General features: G+C 39.4%; 1 long non-coding RNA gene across 6 annotated transcripts in view; it reads right to left on the bottom strand.

Annotated features, from left to right (window-relative positions):
- Nucleotides 1-22,402, bottom strand: part of LOC119563866 — a 121,661-nt gene that overhangs the window by 57,875 nt on the left and 41,384 nt on the right. For 2 of the 6 annotated variants that reach the window (XR_006286236.1, XR_006286237.1), the window contains exon 2: nt 4,414-4,525. The exons of the other annotated variants lie outside the window; for them this stretch is intronic. This is a non-coding gene — a long non-coding RNA (uncharacterized LOC119563866). The remainder of the gene's footprint in view (nt 1-4,413; nt 4,526-22,402) is intronic. 6 annotated transcript variants of the gene reach the window in all.

Below are 22,402 nucleotides of genomic sequence, written 5' to 3'. Positions count from 1 at the left end.
TGCTCAAACAGGAGCGAAGCATCCCTCAGTGCTCCGGGTAACATAGGAATAGTAGTGTGGTATTTCATGGGCCAAGGATGGTCAACATGAGTCATGCAGCAAAACCATCACTACAAATCTACCGGTCTGTTCTGTCCTCAGAATCATCCCCTCCAGCTATACAGGTCCTTTTTATCTAACACAGCCTCCTGGCTTCCAGGAATACTTTCTTCATAACCCCAATTATAGTTGAGCATTTATTTGGGTCTCTCATTGGCCTCAGTAAATTGAGCTGGAGGGCCAGGGAGATTTATCTGGGGATAGCCTGGTGTTTTAACTACAGGCCAGGCGCTATTTTAGCACTGTACTTAGTTTCATTTTATTTGTTGAATGGTGCAGACAAGTTAGTTACTTTGTTTCCTGTGATGAACCCATCGCTGAAATGTTAACTCTGCAGTAGCTTCACAAACAGTGGGTCAGAAATCTCCACTGAAGTCAATGACAAATACAGTGGCGTCTCACCAACGGATTAGAATTGCTTCTCAATAGAATAACTAGACTTTTTTAATTATTACTAGAAACATATAATTAGGCAAAATGGTCCCTTAAGAGTTCCTTTTTTTCCAATTCAATACATGGAATGTAGATGCAGTTGGGAGGGGGGGGGGACATCAAAACCCCTTAATTTTTATTTTAAAGCTTTTTTCCAAAATGGACATTTAAAAAAAAAAATTGACCAACTCTATAGCTTGTCAAAAAATGGAAAACCCTTTGAATGACTTTTCCACCACCTCAGAATGAGTTTGTTTTGTTTTAAATATTTTTGACCAGTTCTAATTGAAGGGTTAATCATCATAGAGCTCCATTCAGCTAGAAACAGAGCTCAGCTGGGATGAGGACTGGGACTAGCTAGGCAAGGAGCCTCAGGAAATGATGGAATTTTAAGAGAGCTAAAAAATACCCTTTATGAAGAATACGAGAATGCAATAATAGGGTTCAAGTCTGGCAACTTAGGGAACTCAGGACCTAGACTCTGAGTCCCCACTATAGCCCGCCTTAAATGGGCTCAAGATTGGATGAATTTCTCCAGGATGTGCTCTAGGTCCAACAGGAATTAACGCCGATAAGTCCTATGGCCCATGCTATACAGGAGCTCTGACTAGATGACCATAATGGTCCCTTCTGGCATTTAATATTTTTATTGAAAAGATTTCTGCAGCTGCTTTTAATTCATCACTTCCGTTTTCCACAGCAGCCAACTGTAATGCCGGAAACAGCAGACCTACATCTTTTCTAAGCTGCAAGGGAAGATGAATTATTGAGAAAACAAGTTCCAGATTTTAATGAAATTGTTAGGAATAGAAACTGATTTACAGGTGAGGGGGGGATTGTTTGGGAAACCACTGTGAGGGTTTTGCATGGTTTGTCCTACAACTCTAAGCAGTTCTTGTTTGTTAAGCATTTTACCATAAGATAAATGATTTCAAGGTTTATTACAACTCTAGCTGTAGCATCAGGGAATTTTCAGAAATAGGAAGCCTTTGTTTAAAAGTCAGCTGATAAGAGTGGTAGTCCTGTTGTTTGCATGGGATATTGTGATAGCACTAATGGTTACAAAATGTCCATTGCTACTTTGCATGGCTTTTCCCCCCTTCCAACAAGACCATTAAATATATTTCATTTTCTTACTTGTAACAAGAAACTATCATTATGATAAGATATTTTGTTAAGTTTCTGTTTACTAAAATTTTGTAATTGTATGCCTGCATATGCAAGAAAATTCCACTTGTGGTGATGGAATATTAAGATACTTAGGGACTGTTTGAAGGCACAATTTTTAGTGCATTTCTTCTGCATCTGACAATGTAAAGTTGCACCTCTTAGTATCATTAGAAAGCCCTTAGCCTTTTAGTGAACCATATGGAATGTGTATCAAAGATTATAATGCAGTAATGGTGTAATTCTGTCCTAAATACTGTCTATAGATTCAGGGAGATGCAATCTTATTACAGGGGTTTTAAATGATGGATTAAAGTCCTCCATCTTTTATGCAATTATTCTGAGATCAACAGTGCAAGTCTGGATAATTGTATAAATCTATTCCACCCTGTACATAAACTTGACATTTTAATGCTTTTAAGTTTTGTTTTCATGCAGTTAACTAATGCTTTATTTATAATGGTCTCCTAATGGTCCAAATTGAGGCATAGCCATTTAAGAAGTAGCTATCCAGATTGTGAGTGGAAACTAGTCTAAAATGAACTTTGCAGCAAGGCCAGTCTGTTGCAGCGACCACTGCATCAGGCATAATGAAAAAGGGAATTTGGATTTTTGAATGTTCTGAGCTCCTGATAGATTTTCCTTAAAGATACATGGTAGTAGGAAATCATACAACGCCAAATATTGTTCACACTCAACCTTTTAATGGGGTCAGGATCAATGTTCCCTCTAATTTTTGACAGGCTATGTGCGCAAAAAAATTTCTTCTGTGCAAATTGTTGTGTACACGGTGTTTTGGATCTGTGTGTGCGCGCACAGCTTAGAGGGAACAGTGGTCAGGATTCTGCTATAAGCAAGCAGAGAAAGGGTCCTGACCAAAAAGACCAGATCCAAAAAAACCCTTGAATTTTGGGAAACCTTGGACCTGGATTTGAACTTCACTGCACGGGCCCATATTAGTAATAAACCACAAGAAAAAACTGTGTCTGAAGTTACCCTGTTATATGTTAGCCATAATGAGCTCATTTAAGAGGAAAGTCAATCAATTTCAATAAGCAGAATCCTGCAAGCATACCTAATCCAGACAGCATTTTGTATCAAATGATTAATAGATTGCGATTGTGTGTGTGAGGCTTAAAGGATAAATGTAGCCATTGACGAACATTGTGTATCAACAAAACAAAACTCTCAGTGAGAAAATATAGATGTTATAGACCGTATGGCTGCTAGAATAGAGAGGCAAAGAAAAGGATTACTTGCATTTTGGTGTAGTGTTTTTTTTTGTTTGTTTGCAGGATGGTAAGGAACTCTGTCAAAGATTCAGAAATGAAGACCGGGTACATCTCAGCACTTGAAGTGATTAAATTAATTTGTACTGAAGTTATTATCTGAAAGATGTATCCAGAAAAGAAGTGTACAGTACTGAAAATATAGTGACTACTTCAAAATAACCCCAGGAAATATAGAAGACATCCAACGCTTCATAAAAGCAAATGTTTCATAATTGACAAGCAATTGAACTATAGAAAAAAGCTAGGTTAAGTTAATTCTCTGAACCAGGACAATGTATAAACCAAAAAATGTGAGACAGAGCACTAGAATATAAAAACAACATATTAAATAGTGTAAGGGTATGTTTCCTATTACTCTAAGGTAGTCATTTTAGGACAGCTAACATTAGAAGAAACTTGAGACAGGATGTTAAATGACAATTGGATGTTGCTTCTTGACGCTGTCCCTGAAGTTAGGTTCATTTCTAACTGTTTCCTCTCTCAAGAAGTCACATGTAAATGGGCTTTGGAGGTTTAAATTATTGAACCAACGTCTATTTTTAGCCAGCTGATTGAAGTCATAGGGACTGGAACAATTAGTGCACCTGCTTTAATTCAATAGCCTCCTTTCCTACGAATGTATATTTATCACTCACCCATTCTGGCTATTAATTTATAATTAGTGGATTGTTCCAAAGTTACTGTTTCCTGTCATGGCTCTATAGTTGGGGCAGAAAGGTTTTGGGAATACCTCTCAATATTAGCTTTGGCTAGCCAAGGATGACATGTGGATCATTGCCACTCTTGTCAGCTCGTAGAATATAGGTCTGATGTACCTGAGCTTTGGTACATTACCCCATTTTAGAGCACTGGGAACCAACAGAATGGAATTTGGTGTTCAGTTAATTTCTAAAGCTATGTCCACACTACAGAGCTTGTGCCCGAATAGCCCCCTAGGGGAGGTGCAGCCTCCATCAGAGTTTTCTGCCAGGGTAGCAACACCATCTCCCTGAATGAGGTGGCATAGCTGAATCTTAGGTATTTTGTCACTAATGGGGGAGTGGGGGGCATTTTGCCACACACTGATGGACAGAGCTGTGCCAGAATAAGTTTAAAGTGCAGACCAGGCCTAAGTCTGACTTTTGGGCTGGTTTCATAGTGACTAAGGAAACGGTATGACAGACAGAGTATAATATTTGACAAGACAAGTGATGTGAATGAAAATTGGAGGGGATTTAAAAGTTGCTGCAAGTTCCATTTTATTTGAAATCCGCATTATTCATTGAGGAGTGCAGTCTATTTTTGGAGCAGGGCATCCCTTGCATGTATCACAGCTCCTCAAAAACTACAGATTTTGCATTTTGACTTGTGAATTTTAACAAGCCAGTGTTAGTTTTGGAAAGACAGTGAAAGCTGAAGATTGTAATTTGAGTTAGATTTGTACCTCCGTTATTAATGAAACCAGTTTGGATTTCTCTCATAGAAGCTACACACACACAGTGATTCTGAAGTGCCACCAGGTGAACCCTTTCAAGGTATAGTGCAGTGTTTTCAAACTGAAATGGAAAAGATTTTAATAGTAACAATCATGACTGCAGTAGTCTTCAGGTTCAATAGACAAAAGGAGAAAAAGTCAAGATTTTAATGAAGACAACTATTCTGTAAAAATACAACCCACTAAACACGAGGGAAACATTGTTAGATGTTGTTTAGGCATGGGCTAGTGGTTACGGTTATTCCAGTTAAACCAAAAATATACTGATTGCAACAAAAATATGCTTTAATAATATTCTGATCAACAGACTATTTTGTATCCATAACAACACTCTCATTTCCATCTGGTATTTTGCTGTATATTTCTCTTTAAGAAGAGCCCAAGGAAAAATCTGAAGTTATGAGATCTTAAAAAGTTATAATGAAGCAATGATTTCATACTGTACCATATTTGTAGGAGTGCTATGTAATAGTTCAATTAAACTGCAAGTAAGTACTGCATTAATTGTAGCCTATTAGTCACAAACGACAACATTTTATTTTGTTGTACTTAAGTATTTTATTAGGAACAGACTGTTTTAGTTAGTGTTTGTTGCCCCAAGAGTTTTAGAGGAACTGATTTTCTGTCCGGAAAGATTGAAATCAATTGCATTCCTCCTTTCCAGACAGTGCTAAAACATTTATTTAAAGGTTTATATGCTCACCCTGCCTTATCTGTATTCCAAGTCACTTGTCCAATGAAATAAAATTCATTCATGCCTTCCTTCACTGTGTTATTGACAAAGTGTAAGCTTTATGTGACTGGAAGCCAGAATTCTGTCTTTTGAGAATACCTCTCTCTAAACTTGTCTGAAAGAATTATTTTATTGCATTTTTCATGCCAGTTCAAGTATGTTTGAATGGTAAATCCTGGAAGTTGGAATGCCTATGTCCATATTAGCCTTTTGAATTAGCTGCATGTACAATATGTTAGAGACTACATCCTGAGATAGTAGTACTTCACCTTATTATGCAAGATTGTTATTTTGATTATGTTTTTCTTTACATGTAATAAACTGCGTGTGTCACCTAGTTCTACAAATCAAAAACTAGGTCAATTCCGAATGGCTCACATTATAGACAATAGAGAGAGTTTGCCATTAGTGTGCATTTGCTTGGTTCATTCTCCATGAAAGAATATGTACAGTATCTAGAGAACAACGGTTGGAGATTACGGATGCTTTGTTACATTTTTGAGAAAATTAGAAGAGCAGCAGCTGCCTTGATCACACAGTTGTTGTATGAAGGGATGTTGGGCTGTCACGTAAAGGACCCAAAATTCAAAAACAGACATTATGTTCCAAGCAGGTTGCTTTCACGTGAGATGTGAAAATGGGTCAAGTAAAGCACTCAACTTTTTTTTTTTTTTTTTTTTTTTTTTTTTTTTAAAAAGGCATTCGGAAGGACAGGTCACTTCCTTGCTAAAACTCATCTTCTCCCTCTATAAAACTGGGGTAATCATTTGCTTAATAGCTTGTAATTTTTAAGTCCAGTCAGTGGCAGGAATAGAACTTGCAACCCCCTTCTTGTTCCCCAGACTGTATTTAATCTAGACTATGGATTTCTTTTGTGGGGAAAGGGAATAACATCTCCTCCTTCTTCAAAAGAGAGTGACAGAGTGCTCACAAACATTATAATTGAAAAATTTGCTTTGAATTTTTTTTAAATAATTTTGTTCCTCACTTTGTGAAAAATATTTTCCATTATATTTACCTATTTTTGATTGTACAAACAATAATAATTCAGCCAACTCTACTACAAACAAATCACCTGATACCAGGGAAAGTGACATTTCACCCAAAGCTCTATCCTCTTTTCTTTTATCTTCTTTCTGACCAATAGTTTATTTTCTTTGAATTACCCATGTTTGACTGTAAATCCTTCAGGGATGGGATCTGTCTTCTTGCATGTTAAAACAACACCATAGTGTGAATGATACTTTACAAAGAAGACAACCATTTCAACAGTGCACTGTTCTAAGACTGATTGATTTTAGAAGTCTCACCATAAAGATGAAACCATCGGGATATGCTGAGGGGAATATTAACCAAAAGCCTACAGTTGAACACACTGATCTTTGGAGTTCTCAAAACCCGGTCTGGAATTTAGAGGTGGGGAGTGGAGATGGAGAATGGAGATAGTTGAGATTTTTCACAGCCAGTATCTGCACCCAGAAGGTGTGAGGTGGTGAGCGGGAGAATGGCGAATTGCCTACTTCTTTTTTGCAGGGGTTATGTGGAGAAGCCACCCAAGCAGCCCTCATGAACAGGAGACACTCCTGAGTTCATGATTCAGTAAGTAAACCTTGCATAAACCTGCACTTTTTCCATTTTAAGTCCGTATTCACTACTACTTCTGGAATTTCCTTGTGCTGACATGTCAGTTTAACAAGACACCATTTGAGGGACTGCCGGAGACAAAGCTTTAAGCGGAGCTTGTTTAACAACAGGCCTTTTACAACAAATCTGCTTTATTGCTCAGTCTTGCTTATTACAATGCACTTTTTCTGCCTAAAGACTTATGGTGCATTTTGTAAGGCCTACAAGCACTGTGTGTGTGTGGGGGGGGGGGGGGGGGGGGGGTCAGGAGTTGCACAATTTTAATTTGGATGACATTTTCTTTCAAGTTCTAATGCTGATCTAGATTTTACAGTGTGGGGCCAAAAATCAGCTCTAGTAGTAGTGATAAGCCCTGTTTTACCAGTCTTTGGGATTGGTAATAGCATATTCAAAGGCTGAATTTGGCCCAATGTTTAGCATTTCTCTTGTGTCAGTGCTAATAGCCTAATTTTTATTTACACTGTGTAAAGAGACCTTAAAGGATGTGTAAATCACACTTATGCCTCCTTTAAGGTGCCTTTACAGGGCCAAAGTAATGCAAAGGGGTCTTACCGTAAATGAGAATCAGACTGAGTGTTTGACCTACACTTTTATTGGTGTATTGATCTGCAGTACCGCTGGCTATTTCTTTTAATCATTTGCCTCCTTGTAGCTGATCGTTCCTGAACAGATGACCAGAGTAACAGTGAATTTTATTACCTAAGGGCTAAGCATGTTCCAGAAAAAAAAAAAAAACCACAAGGTATGAACAGCACGGCCTAACATCTGTACTCCCAGGGAATACAGCATACCGTGTAATTTCCTCCAAGTTTCATCTCCACTTCCCAGCCTTTTTTTTTTTTTTGAACACAAGGGCCTTTTAAACCCATATTGCCTAGTTTTCTAGTGGGAAATGAAATGTTCTGAGCGCTCAGCGGGTCTCTTTTACTCTAGCAATGTGGTTGTGGAGGAGGGCTACAACACCCTTCTCAGATTTGGCCTAAAAATATAACCCTTTCAGCACATCGTATGTGAGAGAAGAAAAATTACCAAGAAGTAGGAAAATGACCAATAAATTCACAGATGAGAAAAAAATACCCAGGGGTATGTCACAAAGCTACAGGATGCCTCTAGATTTTGCATTTGGATTTTCAAGTTTGCTGCAATCACATGCGGCTACCTAATGTGCAGTAGCAAAAATCTCAGGTGCTTTAGTTATTCTAAAATAAATTGAACACTAACTTTCTCCAAAAGCACCTTTTTGGATAGTATAATGAAAGCCTTTGTGAACTGTGATAAATCCTCCTGTTTTTGTCCAGACAGTCCCTTTCTAGGTATCTGCTAAACATAGGGTCCATCTTCGCTGCCAAAAACAAACAAACAAACAGGTGTGTTCTTAACTTGGGTTAAAATAGCAATGAAGACCCAGTAACACAGCACCTAGTACAATGGGATCCTAGTCCCTGTGTGGAGCTCCTAGGTGCTACCACAGTATACATATTATTCAAGAACCTCATGTTGAAATATTAAGTCAAAAGAAAAAAGTGTCAGCAAAAAAGATACTATCACTAATGCTCATGCCAGAGTAACAGATTTTTTTCCTGCACACTAGTTCCCACAAGGTTAAGTGTTGTGCTGTTCAGGGCACAGTTATATGCCGCTTGCCTAAAGGCAGTTGAATGTGATCCCTCTAAAGCAGGAAGCATAATCTCAATGGGAGAATGGTAAATCCTTATAACAAAAAAAAACTCATGAACTCATTCACAATCCAGACATGGCCCAGGAACTGGTTTTCAGATGACCTGGTTTGCCCCCATGTCATTGTACATTTGTCCCTACAGCACTATTTCACAGACCAAAAAAGTAAAATAAATTCAGCTATGACTTGGACATAAAATATGGCTTTAGGCTGCCAGGTGGGTTCTTTGTCAAGTGGTGGATAAGTGATTAAAAGTACAAATCAAATATTTTGGTGTTGAAAAGTTCTCTGACTGTACCTTTAACAGATTTCTTTAAACTACTAACAAATAAATGGTTGATTAGATCCAAAAAGTTTATTTATATACATGAGAGCAAGAGAAGGACGTTAGTCTAGAATTACTGTTCCTAGTATCATTGGATTTTAAGTACTTTGGAAATATTCCTGTTACAAATGTGACTCAATGCTGTGACACCTTAGCATATATCTTGTTTTGTTATACCAGCTGTTAAATAACTGTAGTTTTCAAAACTCCAGCTCTATCTACAATTAAATTCTATTCTGCCGTCAAATATGGCCTGTATCAGCTATTTTCATCACAAACGGATATTGTGCCAGTCACAAGAGTGTCTTTCCTCATTTATGTGAGAGAGTTGAACATCCTAAATTTTAAAGTTGTTGTTGTAAGCTACTGAGAGGCATCTGGGTCCATGTATTCACTAAAAGTGTTATTAAGACTTAAAACAACTTCAGGAACATACTGTTGTGACATTACCCAGGGTACAATTTGGACTGATGAACAGCTGTGTCCCCTCAGTTCTCCAACCTGGGTGCCTTTTACACTGCTTTGCTGTGGGAGCTACTGCTCCTGGTCTGCTGTCACACAGCCTCCAGCATGTAAATTACTCCCAGTTATGCTGCAAGAGTACTACGGCCAGCCACCCTCATATTACACCGCAGAGCAATATCAGCAAATTCCCAGTTCCACACTTTCCCCCTCAAAATGTATGTCTTGTTTTGCCCAGCTCTCTCCTCGACTATACAAATTCATATAAAGTCCATCATTTTAGTTGTAGAAAATGATAATTCATAAATCCTGTTATCCCAAATGGAGTTTCCCAAACATTTCAATCCAAACACACTGGTTTAGATAAAACAAGTTCATAAAAGTACAAAAGATAGATTTTAGATGACTACAAGTATAAAAGTCATAATTGATTACAAGAAATTAGTTTAAAGGTAGGTAGTAGTAGTAGTAGTGTTTTTGCTTTGAATTCACTCTAAAAGTCTCTCTGACCACAGGTTACAGCAGTCTAACTGGCTGAATTGTCAGCCAGCATCCCCCCCCAATCCAATGATGCTGTCTTTGTCCTTCAAGTGTTGTTGATGCTGTGAGTAGAGATGAAAGGAGAGATTATTTGGGGCCTTTGTTCTTCCTTCTTATGTTTTTCCTCTTGGTTTGAGGATCATCTCCAGATGAGATTCAGGAGACAGCAAGCACGGGTCGATGGGAACCTCAAACTGTTCCTTTGTCAAAATGTAAATCTTTGCTCTTGTCCTTTTTCCTGCCAAAAATGGCCACTTAATCACATGATAGTCCATTTGATTTTGTTGACACTTGGCTGAGGCATTGACTAGCCTTTTGTCTGTGGGGAACTGGTTTGTGGCTGCTTTTAGTAATATCATACAGCAGAATGTTATAACTTTACATACAGCATTGCCACACATTTTACCAGGACAATAATGATCAGCAAAATATGAGTTTTCAAATGGTGCCTCACAAGGCACACTTGATACAAGATTGATCATAGTCCAATAAAAGGGGTAAACATACGGGTATAGCCTCTCAGAATTGTATGCTAAATATGACATAGTTCACGCCCTGGTTTCTTAAGAGGCAATGGCCAAATTTCTGCAGAGATTTTCAAAGAGACTAGGATTTGGCCCAAAATGCATCGGTAACAATCTGCAAAAGATTAAAACCCAGCACTCTAGATCTAGAGAGTTATATGGTGTCATTCACTGATTACACGATGAAAACATGCTTACAAAATTAGTTTCCAAATAAAAGTGCTCACTAACAACACAGAAACATGCAAGGCCTAGCTACATACAACTGCTGCTCTGACTGTTTTTTGGAAGCTTCTAAAACATAGAACACAGTGACCGCCACTTAAGGGCTCAGAGTATTTAAAGGAAAAACTACCCTATACTTATATGCTACGAGCCACTCTAGGGGGGAAAAAAAGGTGACTCAAGCTGCCACTCATCAAGACTGTTAGTCTCTTTCCAGGCCCACTATTACTCAGGACTCTCTATAAAGACATGCACTTTCCATAATGCCCAGGAGAAATGAGTTAGTCCATACAATAAATGATGTTTGATCATATATAGTCGTACTCGGGGTTTATAGAGTTCAGGGCCATCCCAGATACAGTGCCAGAGTCTCCATTGCTCTGAATCTTATGAAGTCATCTAAACCCATGCAGAGTGGAGTGTAAAGGGGATTTAAAATGATACTAATTCAAAATTGGTTGCATTTTGCATTCACTTTCCACTGGTGTAGAAAACTGCACACAATGCAGGGAGATGGAGAATCTGGCCCGTAGGGTTCAGATTCAGGTTTGGTTTTGAAATGTTCTCAAGTAACAGTTGTTTGTACAAGTGACTTGTACCTACTTTTTTTTTTTCCAGCTTGAAATGTATCCAAATCAATTCCATAGATGCAAAGGCCATTTGACTAACTATCGTCACTAGGTTTCATTGGTCCTGCATAACATTATAGTATGAAAATATCTAATGGAGAGTAAAAAGCAAGAGCCATTTTTCTGGTTCTGCAACAGCCTAGGGCCATGGAAAGATTTGCTAAAGTTAGCCATGAATTGGCCACATTTTCCTCTTTCTGTTTAAATCAGGTGAAACTCAACATAAGACGCAGTGGGTGTGAGTTTGCATAAATAGACACCAAACAACAGCTTCTTGTAAGCCTTTGTGACTCAAACACACTTCGGTTGGCACAGCTCTAGCGTGGGAGTTTAGAACTGTGTAGAAATGAGATGAAAAAAATTGGGGGAGAAAAGTTGCTCCCTGAATGTCTCAGATCTCCAAAGTTTTGGCCAAAGGATCAGGCTGAGTCTTATACAGGGATAAGTGAATCTGAGGGGAGAAGCTTAACTACTAAGCAGATTAATGGAGAAAAGAAAGTGTAAAGGGAGTGGGAAATGGCCAAACTGTTCAAATATGGGTGGCCAAGGTTAGGCTCCTAAATTCTTATTTAGTCTCTTTAATAAGAGTGGCTCAGTTTTCGTAAGTACTTAGCACCCACAAATCCATTGAAGTCAATAGGAGCCACAACTGCTCAGCACATTCAAAGTTAGCCAACTAAATCAGAAGCATGCTTTTCAGACACCGTACTCCGAAAAAGTTTTACTACTCCATACTATGTGCAACGTTATGGGAGTTGGAAAGTATATTGCAATGTAATATCTACAAATCACTGGCTAAACTTGATGCTAAGATTTCCCCATCAGCCTGTCTTTAACTGTTAATGATGCATGGTCATTCACTAAGTACATTGCATAATTTGGCTGACAGGTTCCATTGACATCAGTAACCATGGACTAGCATTTCTATTACAGTGCTCCATTTTACTGAAATAGTAACTAAGGCCATGTCCACACTACAGGGAAAAGTCGATCTAAGCTACGCAATTTGAGTTACGTGAATAGTATAACTCAAATCAGCGTAGCTTAGATCTACTTATCGGGGGGGTCCACACTACATGATGCCGATTAGAGATGCTCTCCCATTGACTCCCCTTCCTCTTCTCGATCAGGTGGAGTACAGGAATCGGCGGGAGAGCAATCAGCGGTCAATTTAGCAGGTCTTCACTAGACCCGCTAAATTGACCACTGATGCATCTATCACCTCAGCATCGATCCTCTGGTAAGTGTAGACAAGCCCTTAGTGTGTATATATAGTTAGCCATTTACTTTGAAGTTCTGTGTCATAAGAAAATACCACAATGCAAAACTTGCGATGCTCTCCTACTTTTGACATTCATCTCAGCTAGGCAAACAGCATGAGCCCTCATTTTAATACATATACCACGTTACCTAAAGATCAGCTCTCCCCAGCCTTCTTTCTACATTAGAATACATTTCCAACATAGTTAATGTCTGAGAATGCTGAAACAAAAGGTTTGGGGAGGAGCCAGAACAGAAAACATTAGAAAGACTGAGACACTGTATCCTCATGTACTCTGAATTCCAAATCTGTCTGCCACTGGAGATTTGTGCAGAAGAATCAAGAATAGCAAAACAGATGTGTTTGAGAGGTCTACCTGCGTTGCAAAAATATTCCAGTTCTCAAGAGGGGGACAATCTCCTTGCATATATTGTTCTACAGTGGTTTGTTTTGATCCAAAGGCATTTTTATTTACAAAATTCAGAGGTTTTGAGAAATATTCCTTTTTATTTTTTTAACTAGGGAAGGAGGCAGATGTGAAATCTATAAAACCAGGTGAAATTTAGCACCACAAGAAATGAAAAGATTTACCATTCAAAGTGATGGTTAATTTGCCCAGCTTTACTAAGGAGAGTTGTATCATCAGGAGATGATCTGAAAATTTACTTTACACCTACTAGCCCAAGTGCTAGCCAGTGTGCAAAATACCTCTCTAGTCACTCCCACAGAAGCCTCTAATTTTTTAAAATGAAAATAAAATAACATTTGCAGAAAGACCAAAATGAACGTGGAAGAGAAAAGAGCTGGATACAAAGAGAAGACGAGACACATTTTTACTTTCCCCATCTATTTATATAGCTGTGAGCAGGCACCTTCAGCAGCTTACTCCAGAAACACAATCCAGATATTAGGATTAGCTTTATTCAGAAACAGAACAATACCCTCAGCTCACACTGAGCACACCTTGTTTAACAACCTTTGACATATAAAAGGGTCGATAATTGCTACTTTCATTCTTCAACCACGCAAGTGATGTAGAAAATTATCACTTGATCAGATCCACTTTCAGATCTCATTACAAACAGCAAACACATGAACATAAATCAATTTCTCTTTCCTATATCTTTGGTTTTTCCCACCCCCAGACGTCTAATTACAGAAGATAAATGTGTGTAAACATGAGCTTTATCCTCCATAATCCATCTTCTACCTTACTTGTTTATACAGAGGTTAATAGTCTCAGTCTATTTACTGTACTGCTTGTAGTAATGGTTTTAATGCACTGGGCAAGTTTATAGTCTTCTATTAGGAGCAGCAGGGTATGGAGTTTAAGAAAAAAAGATTTGTGGCTTGGTCTAGGTTCACATAAATGAGCCTCTCCAAGACAGAAGTCTACGAGCAGAAATGCCCAGTAAATACATTTGCAGAAAGATTTGATTTGTTTTCCAGAAGCATTAATTTTCATGTTTCCGTCTATTTATCCTCCTGTATAATAATTCTTTGTGCCTGATTTACAGAGAAGACTAATGCATTATCATTCAGAATGCCACACAATTCAATTAAAGGCCGGCTGCAGCTCCAGCCTCGATTTTTGAATGATTTACCTCCATTGAGAGGATAGAAAGGCTTTTCATCACACGGCATGGCTGCTAATTTTAACAGAGTAGATGGCCTTAAGCTATGTAACCCATCATTAAACAATACCGAAACAATCACATTACTTAGGGGTGCTCCCTTTTACCTTGAAAAGGGCCATGCCCTGAGCATGGCAGAGACCAAGTATGGGGTAAAGGAGCATCTCTGAATTATAACCATGCTTAAGTTAGCTCCCTGTCCTCTCTCCTTGCACTGCCACTGCCCCCTTATTGTCACACACCCAAAATAAATGTTTGCCTCAACTTACCACCCCATCACGTCACAGTCTTACCTTGTTGAGGAGGTAAATTTGTAGGGTAGAAGGCAAATACGCTTAAATTTCTGATTTGTAAACCACTATTTTATTAGTGGAGGTTGGGGGTGGGAGTCAGAAGTTTGAGGTTACTTTTTAGATATGGGGGAAGGGAGAACAGGTAGAGAGGGGTGGTCGAGAAGCTGAGAGGTGGCCTTTGCCCATTGAGCACATAGTGGGTGGAATGAGGAAGTACCAAGGTAGAGCTCAGCAGTTTGCACATATGATGCGCTTAGGATGGGGGTGGAAGAAAGTAGTAATTATGCAAAGCTGGGAAGAACCTAAGTACTGTTCCAGGACAGTAATTGGAGTGCATCTCTGTACTCTGGGTTTAAATACTTTTAGGGGGGAAAAACTGACTTCTGTTAACTTTGCTTTTTTCTGCAAAACACAAGAGGAGAAAAGAACTGGATACAATGAGAAGAGAATAGATGCATGTTTACTTTCCCTATCTGTTTACGTGAGTGGATGCTTTATCTAATATGTGGACTGTATTACAGAGTAAGTTGGGGAATGTTCTGCAGTTTGGCTTAGTCACAAACAGAACAAGATCAGCTGAGACTTGTCTGTTCCTAGATGTCCTCCTAAAGGACTGCTCAATCCACGATTCTCTCTCCTGGGGCAGCCACCTCTATCTCCCTGATATCCAGGTAGAGTAATGAACCACCTGTCTGTGCGAGTCATCAGAATCTACTTAGCCAAACCTCTTAGCAAGTCTTCTGTTGCAACCTGCTTGAAAAAGGTTGTCTTTTAGGCACCCGCGCTGCTATAACAGATTTTATACCGTGTTCATCACCATGGCATACAAGCACCTATCATCATGGCAAGAGCAGTCTATGCATATAATAAAAAAAAATGTTGACAAAAAAAACTTCAATCAACTTTAATAAAAATTAGTTTTGGACCAACAGTCTTTCATGGAAATTTTTCATTTGCCTTTTTTTTAGTTTTCAGAAAGCTAAAAAGTTTCCATGGAAATTGTAGGAGAAAAACACTACATTAATTCAAAATTAATTAAAACTGATTAAAAACTCAGCTATTTTCACCATCTCTAGTGTATGATCAAGTTGCTTTTAGTTAGATGAAGCTGTTTAAGTTAAAGCTTTACTCGGTTTTGACACACATTTCACTGAGGCTGAGACAATTCTGTTTAAGCAGTATGTGCAACAACATTATTTCCGAGGATTTACTTGCAGTAAATCAGCCAATAACTCATGTTGCTGAATGTATTCAGGCTGAATGTATGTTATACATCCAAAGCCTTATACCTTCAGCATTTTGCACATCTCTTTCAAGAGAGTTTAGAGTTTATACAATAAAACAGAGATGGTGGTAGTGTTTGAGCCCCAGGCTTTCTTCATGCAGCTCCAGTCTGAATGCATCACTTCCATGCAAAAATCTCTAGAGTGCAATGCAAAAAGTGTTTTCTATTAATGGCAATATGAATGTTATTACCTAACTGTGTTATGTCCTAGGACTGTGCGCAGCAGAAAGTAGTTTAATTCTCACCAGATTTCCCGTATGCTTTCTCCCCCAGGTTAAGAGTCAGATCAGAATCGGTTTTATAGATGAGAAATTGTAATGCCACTGTAGAGAACACCTCTGAAAACACCAAGCGATATCCATATTTACAGCCATTAAGAGAAGCCACTGTCACAAATGGCTATATTTTTAGATTGAAAGAAACATCCTTGAAGTTTTTTTTTTTAAATCCTTTTGTTTTGCTTTGCAACAATGCAATTTAATTGTAAAGACAATGAGCTGCTCATTGTTCAGTTTAATATGTGCAATAAAAGCAAAAAGCAGGGGCTAAAAACAAAAGGAAATGGAATTTATATAGTTGTTTATGACTGTTGCCACCAAGGTACTAATATCTCACAATGCATTTGTATATTCAGATATACACACTTTATTTATGTACACCAAGCATATTGCAATGACCCTGAAATCTCATTACCTGGTACCTTCCCAGGACACTGATGAGATGAAGGGAAAGGGTCAAACCAATGTAGAGCATTATTACCCAATTCAATGATCAGCCAGAAGAGAACTCCATAATCTCTAAAAGGACTGGAAATGGCTGTGTAGCCTATAGATATAGGTACTGGCTAGGCATATGTATAAAATAAGATATAGATATGGATTAAGGCAGTAATGCAAAAGCCAATGGGTCTGAAGCCTGTAAAGACAATAGCTGAGCCAAATGAACTAAGGCCCAAGGCTTCAAGACTTGACATAAGTAACTAACCCATAAATGACTATCTTGGGACATCCTGTGATATACAGTGTGTTATAAGTTAGTGTGGCTGAACTGCTAACAGGTAATCACACGATGCTAGTTGATATCAGCTTTCGATGTTTGAAGTTAGGAACATCAGCAGACGTCTGACAACAAGAAGCCATGGGAATTGTATACAGTGGCGTTATAGCCAGGTTGGCCCCAGGATAGTAGAGAGACTACGTGGATGAGGTGATATCTTTTAGTGGACCAACTTCTGTTGGTGACAGAGACAAGGTCTGAAGAAGAGAGCGCTGTGTAAACTTGACTAGATAATATATATTCCCTCTCCCATCTTGTCTCTCATGGTAACTAGTTGATGTATATGCTAATGACCTTGAAGTAAAAGGCCCAGTGACCTATAGGAGAAGGGCACCTGAACAATAGTAGGGTGAGGAAACATGGAAGGAAAAGGGGCTGAAACCCTTACTGAATATGCATGAGCATAGTTGGTGACAGCATAAAAGCTGTATGCCACCTTGGGAGATGCCAGGATGACGACCACTGATGTGATGAAGATAGAAAAGGGGTATTTGTGGCACCTTAGAGACTAACAAATTTTAAGGTGCCACAAGTACTCCTTTTCTTTTTGTGAATACAGACTAACACAGCTGCTACTCTGAAACCTCTCATGATGAAGAGAGAGAGGATGATGCTAATATTTTGGGTTATTCCGTAAGGGATGATGAGAGACTATGGGTACTCAGACACTCAATTTACATGTTTTGCCATCCTTTCACTTCTAAAATGCTGAAGGCATAAACCACTTCATGGTCCATAGGATGAAGTAGCTCAATTCTCAGCGTTAGCAATGTGGAAAAGGAACTGGTAAGGTGCTAAAAGCATTATGCAGCTGAAGAATGGACTCTTAAATCATTTATGTGACTTGGTCTGTTCCCACTGGATCCATTCTGCACTGGTTTTGTATATAAATCCCTAAGTTGCTGTGCAGAGTGTTCCTGTAATGTAACAAATGGCTCTTGTGTTTTAACAGGTATCGTGTTAAAATTGTAAAATACAAATGACCCCATGAAAAATTCTGGTTTCCAGCACATTGTTTTGTTGAGTTTCACCGAGAATGCAGCCTGTTACATGTTACAAGTTACAGGCAATTAAAACCACATCTATATTTAGGGGTATAACAAAGCCAGTCTCATCCTCCACCGAAATGCCGAAGCTTTTAAACACTTTTCTTCCATTGCAATTCACAGAAGGGCAGGGAGCAAAAAAATGACTAAAAAACAAAACCAAAACATAACCCCGCCATATCTTTTCCAATTTTCACTATGGCATTTTCTTTCTCTAGGAAGGATTTCATTACCGGAACTGGAATTTGGCCAGGACAATGACAAACAGATTTGGGTGGCTGTTAAGTGTTTGTGTTTGTCTACACACATAGGTTGCACTGGTTTAACTAGGCCAATTTAAATTAAACCAGTGTGACTTGTGTGTTGAGACTCTATACAATTACATGTATTAGTTCAGCTTGCTGTGCTTAGCCCTAGATTTGGAGAATAGGCATTAGCATCCACATGAATGAACTGGGATATTGCCAAGCCTAATATGAGCTGATTAGGCACAAGGCTGGTACACTGGGCTGCCAGAGACCAAAGTTGCCAACTTTATTCATAAGCCTTGGCCTTAAATTCCATATTTAGGCTCCTAAACAAAAAAGCATCTGGATCATAAGCGAGGAGTTCCCATAACTTCATTTGATGACAGTAGGGATTGTACGGGCTCAGCGCCTCTGAAATCAAAGGTGCTTATATAAGCCCCCTTACCACAGCGTCTGAGCACCTCGCAATCCTGTAGTTACATTCATCCTCACAACACCCCTTGTTGTGGGAGGCAACACTTTTATTCCCATTTTACAGATGGAGAGTGGAGGCACAGAAACATGAAGGCCCCGTTCCTCAAAAGGTATTTAGGCACCTAACTCCTATTGATTTCAGTGAGTTCTAGTGACTTACTCAAGGTCACGAAGGGAGTCTGATGGTGCACGGAATTGAACGCTAGTCTCCCGAGTCCCAGGCTAGGCCCCAACCACTGAGGACATCCTCGCTCTCTCCTAGCCAGTCAGTACACATGAGTGTCTGCATGCAACATTAGCAGCCTACCTTTGACATAACTGGGCAGGAATTTTAGTCTGCTATAGGTTTTCTCCCCTGTTAAATATACTATCATCATAGAATGAGTGTGCACTGCAAAAATCCAGATTTGGACAGCCTGTCACCGAATTTGGGTAATTTTTTTAAAATAAATTGCTACGCTGAGGGGGGATTTTATTTATACAAATATTTACAGCCATTTGCTAGTTCCTATCACACATTTTTACCCTCTAATGTTTCTGATCAAGGAAGATTCATTTTGTAAGAGCAGCAGGCAGGCAGAACCACCACAGTGCATCTTGATGATACTTCTGAAATGTCCCATCTGCTGTATTGCGTTCCTTACTGGTGCTTCTCCTCCCCTTGGGCAAGATCAGTACATGCTGGCTGGTAGCAATGGCACAGCCAGAGTAATCATTTATCCTGGTCAGACTAGGTGATTGGGGAGTGATCTAGTTCTTCATATGCTCATCTATTCCACGGACTGAAAAATCCATTGGATGATTATAATTCTATTACAGTAATATAAAGTGTTGTAAACTGGTTACTGTGTACTGGGTTGGAACAGCAATACATAGGGAAAACAGCACTCACGGGCTTTAGAGCAATGCTTACGGAGGACCACCACTGTTTGTGGATAAAATATACTCTTATTTTTCCTGGGGAACAAATTTTATGCAAACTACTTGAGTGCAATTTACATAATTGCTCAATTTGATCCCTTTTAATTCCACTATGAAAATATGTAGAAAAATTAGGAAGAATTAAGATGTATTTAAGGCAATTAGCAATAAAAGCCCTATTAAGTCTGACAATGGAAATAATTCAGGAGCAATGAAACATTTAAAAGGAAGCTCGCTCTGAGGTTTCATTTTTAAAAGCTGCATTTGTATCGCATACCCCAGGCAAGGCGTGTCTGTGTGCGGCAGTCTGGCAGTGTTTGCGTGAAACAGACACCCTGTTAACATGATCATGTTGGAAAGTTTTATGTGGGTTTGGCTGGTACTGGAGGCTCCATACTGCACTGGTGGTACAGGAGGTGGAAGGAATCTGGATTTGGGATAGATTGTACAAAGAACCCTAAGTACAGCCAATCTGGGGAGTGGGCTTAGTAGTGATCATTTGGCATTAAAAATAAATAATTTATATTGGCTCAGTAATTTTATGTGGTGCTTTACAAACACGGAGTAATACACGTTCCCTGCCCCGAAGTACTTATAGTCAGAGAAACTGAGTCAAGACATGGGACAACAGGTCAAGAAGGGAAAAAGATGAAATTATTGGTGAGCTGAGGTAAAGGTGCATATAGACAAAATATCTGCAGGTAATGTATGCCTAAGGCAGACAAGTAGTTCTCCTCCAAGCCATCCTTTGGGATGGGGGTATCTTGGCAGGAGTGCACCTTAGAGTCACTTTTTCCCATTATTGTATTGTGATCTTGGTAATGAACCAGCTCCCCAAAGAGACAACTTTATTTTTCCTCCAAGAGCGTTGTGTTGTTTGTCATAGGGGTCGGACATGGTGCCTCCTTATGTCCTGGGGTGGACAGCAATCCCTATGGTGGGTCAAAAGGATTCACAATCCACAATCAGGATTAATCAACTTAAAAAATAATTAAACTGAAGGCCTCTATTTTTGTCTGCATAACAGTTCTAGCAGGAGAAAACACAAAAGTCAAGCCATAACCACCAGGTCCTTCAGGGACACCTATAGGCTGAGAGGGTATTCAAGTCTATGGCCCCTCTGTAAAGACTCAGAACAAGTCTGACAATTAGTGCTAAATGGTTTTCTTTTGATGCGAGATTGATGATTATCCCCTTGGAACTGGGCTGTCTCCAGCTTGAATCATGGGTCACTGAAGACCAGTCAGATGGCAGTGAAGTTTTGTCTGGGTCAGGATACAGATCTGTGGCTTGCCATTGTAAAATTTTGTATCCTGTAACCAATTCCCCAAGCCATCCCATTTCCTTAGTCATGGTTATAATAAACGTACATGCCATCCCCACTGCTTTTGTCAGCTCATCGCGGGGAGAGAGACGCATCCCCTTGACTTTGGTATTCCAACAAACTCAAGAAGCTGGACTTTTCCTCCGGACGTGGACCGAGGCTAAGTAGTGAGATTTCAAGTTGGCTACAGCCATAACTTGGGAGAGGGGTTATTATTTGGATGAATCATGAGTAATCCGCAAGTCATGGAAATTAAACCTGGACCCAAATATGCCTGGCTAGCTAGAATCAGGCTCCGGGAATCAGCCTGCAATTCAGTTCTTACTGATTTGAGTCAATAAGTGCAAAGGTAGGTTTTCCTTAACAGTGTGATGCATGAGAGAGAACGAGGTGGGGGGGGGAAACAGGTTGCTTATGGATGGAGCTACAGGGCTGGGTAGAGGAGCAGCAGGAGCAGGGAAACCACATGCTGAACTCCAGATTTGCCCACATCCCTGTAGTTGTAAGTCAAGCAGCAGCTAGCTCCTTAAAAACCTCTCACCTTCCTTGCTTACTTCCACACCATCCCCAGTGCAGCTGGCAAAGGGGGTCAGGCTTAGGAAGCAGCAGCATGCTAGCTCCATATTCTCTTTGCTCCTGTGAAACTAGCAGCCAGTGGCCGTTCCATTCCGAAAGAGGATTCACAGAGCCTTCTGGAGAGTAGAGGATCAGAACGAAATTACCAGGAAGAGAAAGAGAAGCCAGGAGAGAATTAAGAGCTAAAAGAAAGAAGGTGGCAACTCTTTTGGGCCATGTGGCATAGTATAAAGGACATGGAAGGAGGGTCACCTATTGGCCATTTGCCTGCAAAGGAGGGAAGGGGGGCACACCTCCACCAAGAAAAGCTTGAGAGCTGCTGCCTAAAGAAGTGATCCAGATATAGCAGCTAAAAGAGGGAGTGCAAATTAATGTTTTACTCAAGAGGTTTCTGAAGGTCTAAGTAGTAGCTCAAAAGGCATTAAAGATTCAGCAACTGAGGAACGGGGAATGATAAAGGGAAACTTTTTTTTCTCCCCCGAAGAAATCAGAGGTATTGAAAGAAAAAAAAAAAAACCACACACCTGCACAGATGGGAGTAATACTCTCTGATCATTACAGTATACTCTGAGTGCTGTTATTGACAAAAGAAGCCCATGTGGTTTTGTAAAGATGTACTAAAGAGAACAGTGTGGAAAAGTAGGAAAGCATTTAAAAATATAAAGGCTTTTGAAGGGAAGCTTGGGAAAATCTAAAATATTTCAAGGCAAATTAAGAAAAAGGTCCAGAATATAAATATTGAGTCACAAAGCATCTGCTTTAACAGCAAACCACTAAGTACTGTATGTAATAGAACGGAGGTTTATACAAGATGATGTATTTCACTCTTCCACTACTAATTCACCTCTATAGTGGAAAAAGTTGCATTTGTCTTTATAAAATGAGGTAGGTGGGCTTTGACCCAAACTGTATATTTAGAGGCCAAAGGAAGTAGGCTGAAAACACCAGAAAGAAAAGGACACAATCCGCTATTTCCACCAAACTGCACTAGCTAGAAAGTAGGAATCAGGGTGGGTCACCAAATAGGGAACACTGAAAAAGGGTTAGCCAGACAGATAGG

This window comes from Chelonia mydas, chromosome 17 (assembly GCF_015237465.2).
Source record: "Chelonia mydas isolate rCheMyd1 chromosome 17, rCheMyd1.pri.v2, whole genome shotgun sequence".
In the NCBI taxonomy this organism is placed as follows: domain Eukaryota; kingdom Metazoa; phylum Chordata; order Testudines; family Cheloniidae; genus Chelonia; species Chelonia mydas.
The sequence above is the reverse complement of the archived record's forward strand: the minus strand, read 5'-3'. Positions and strand labels throughout refer to the sequence as shown.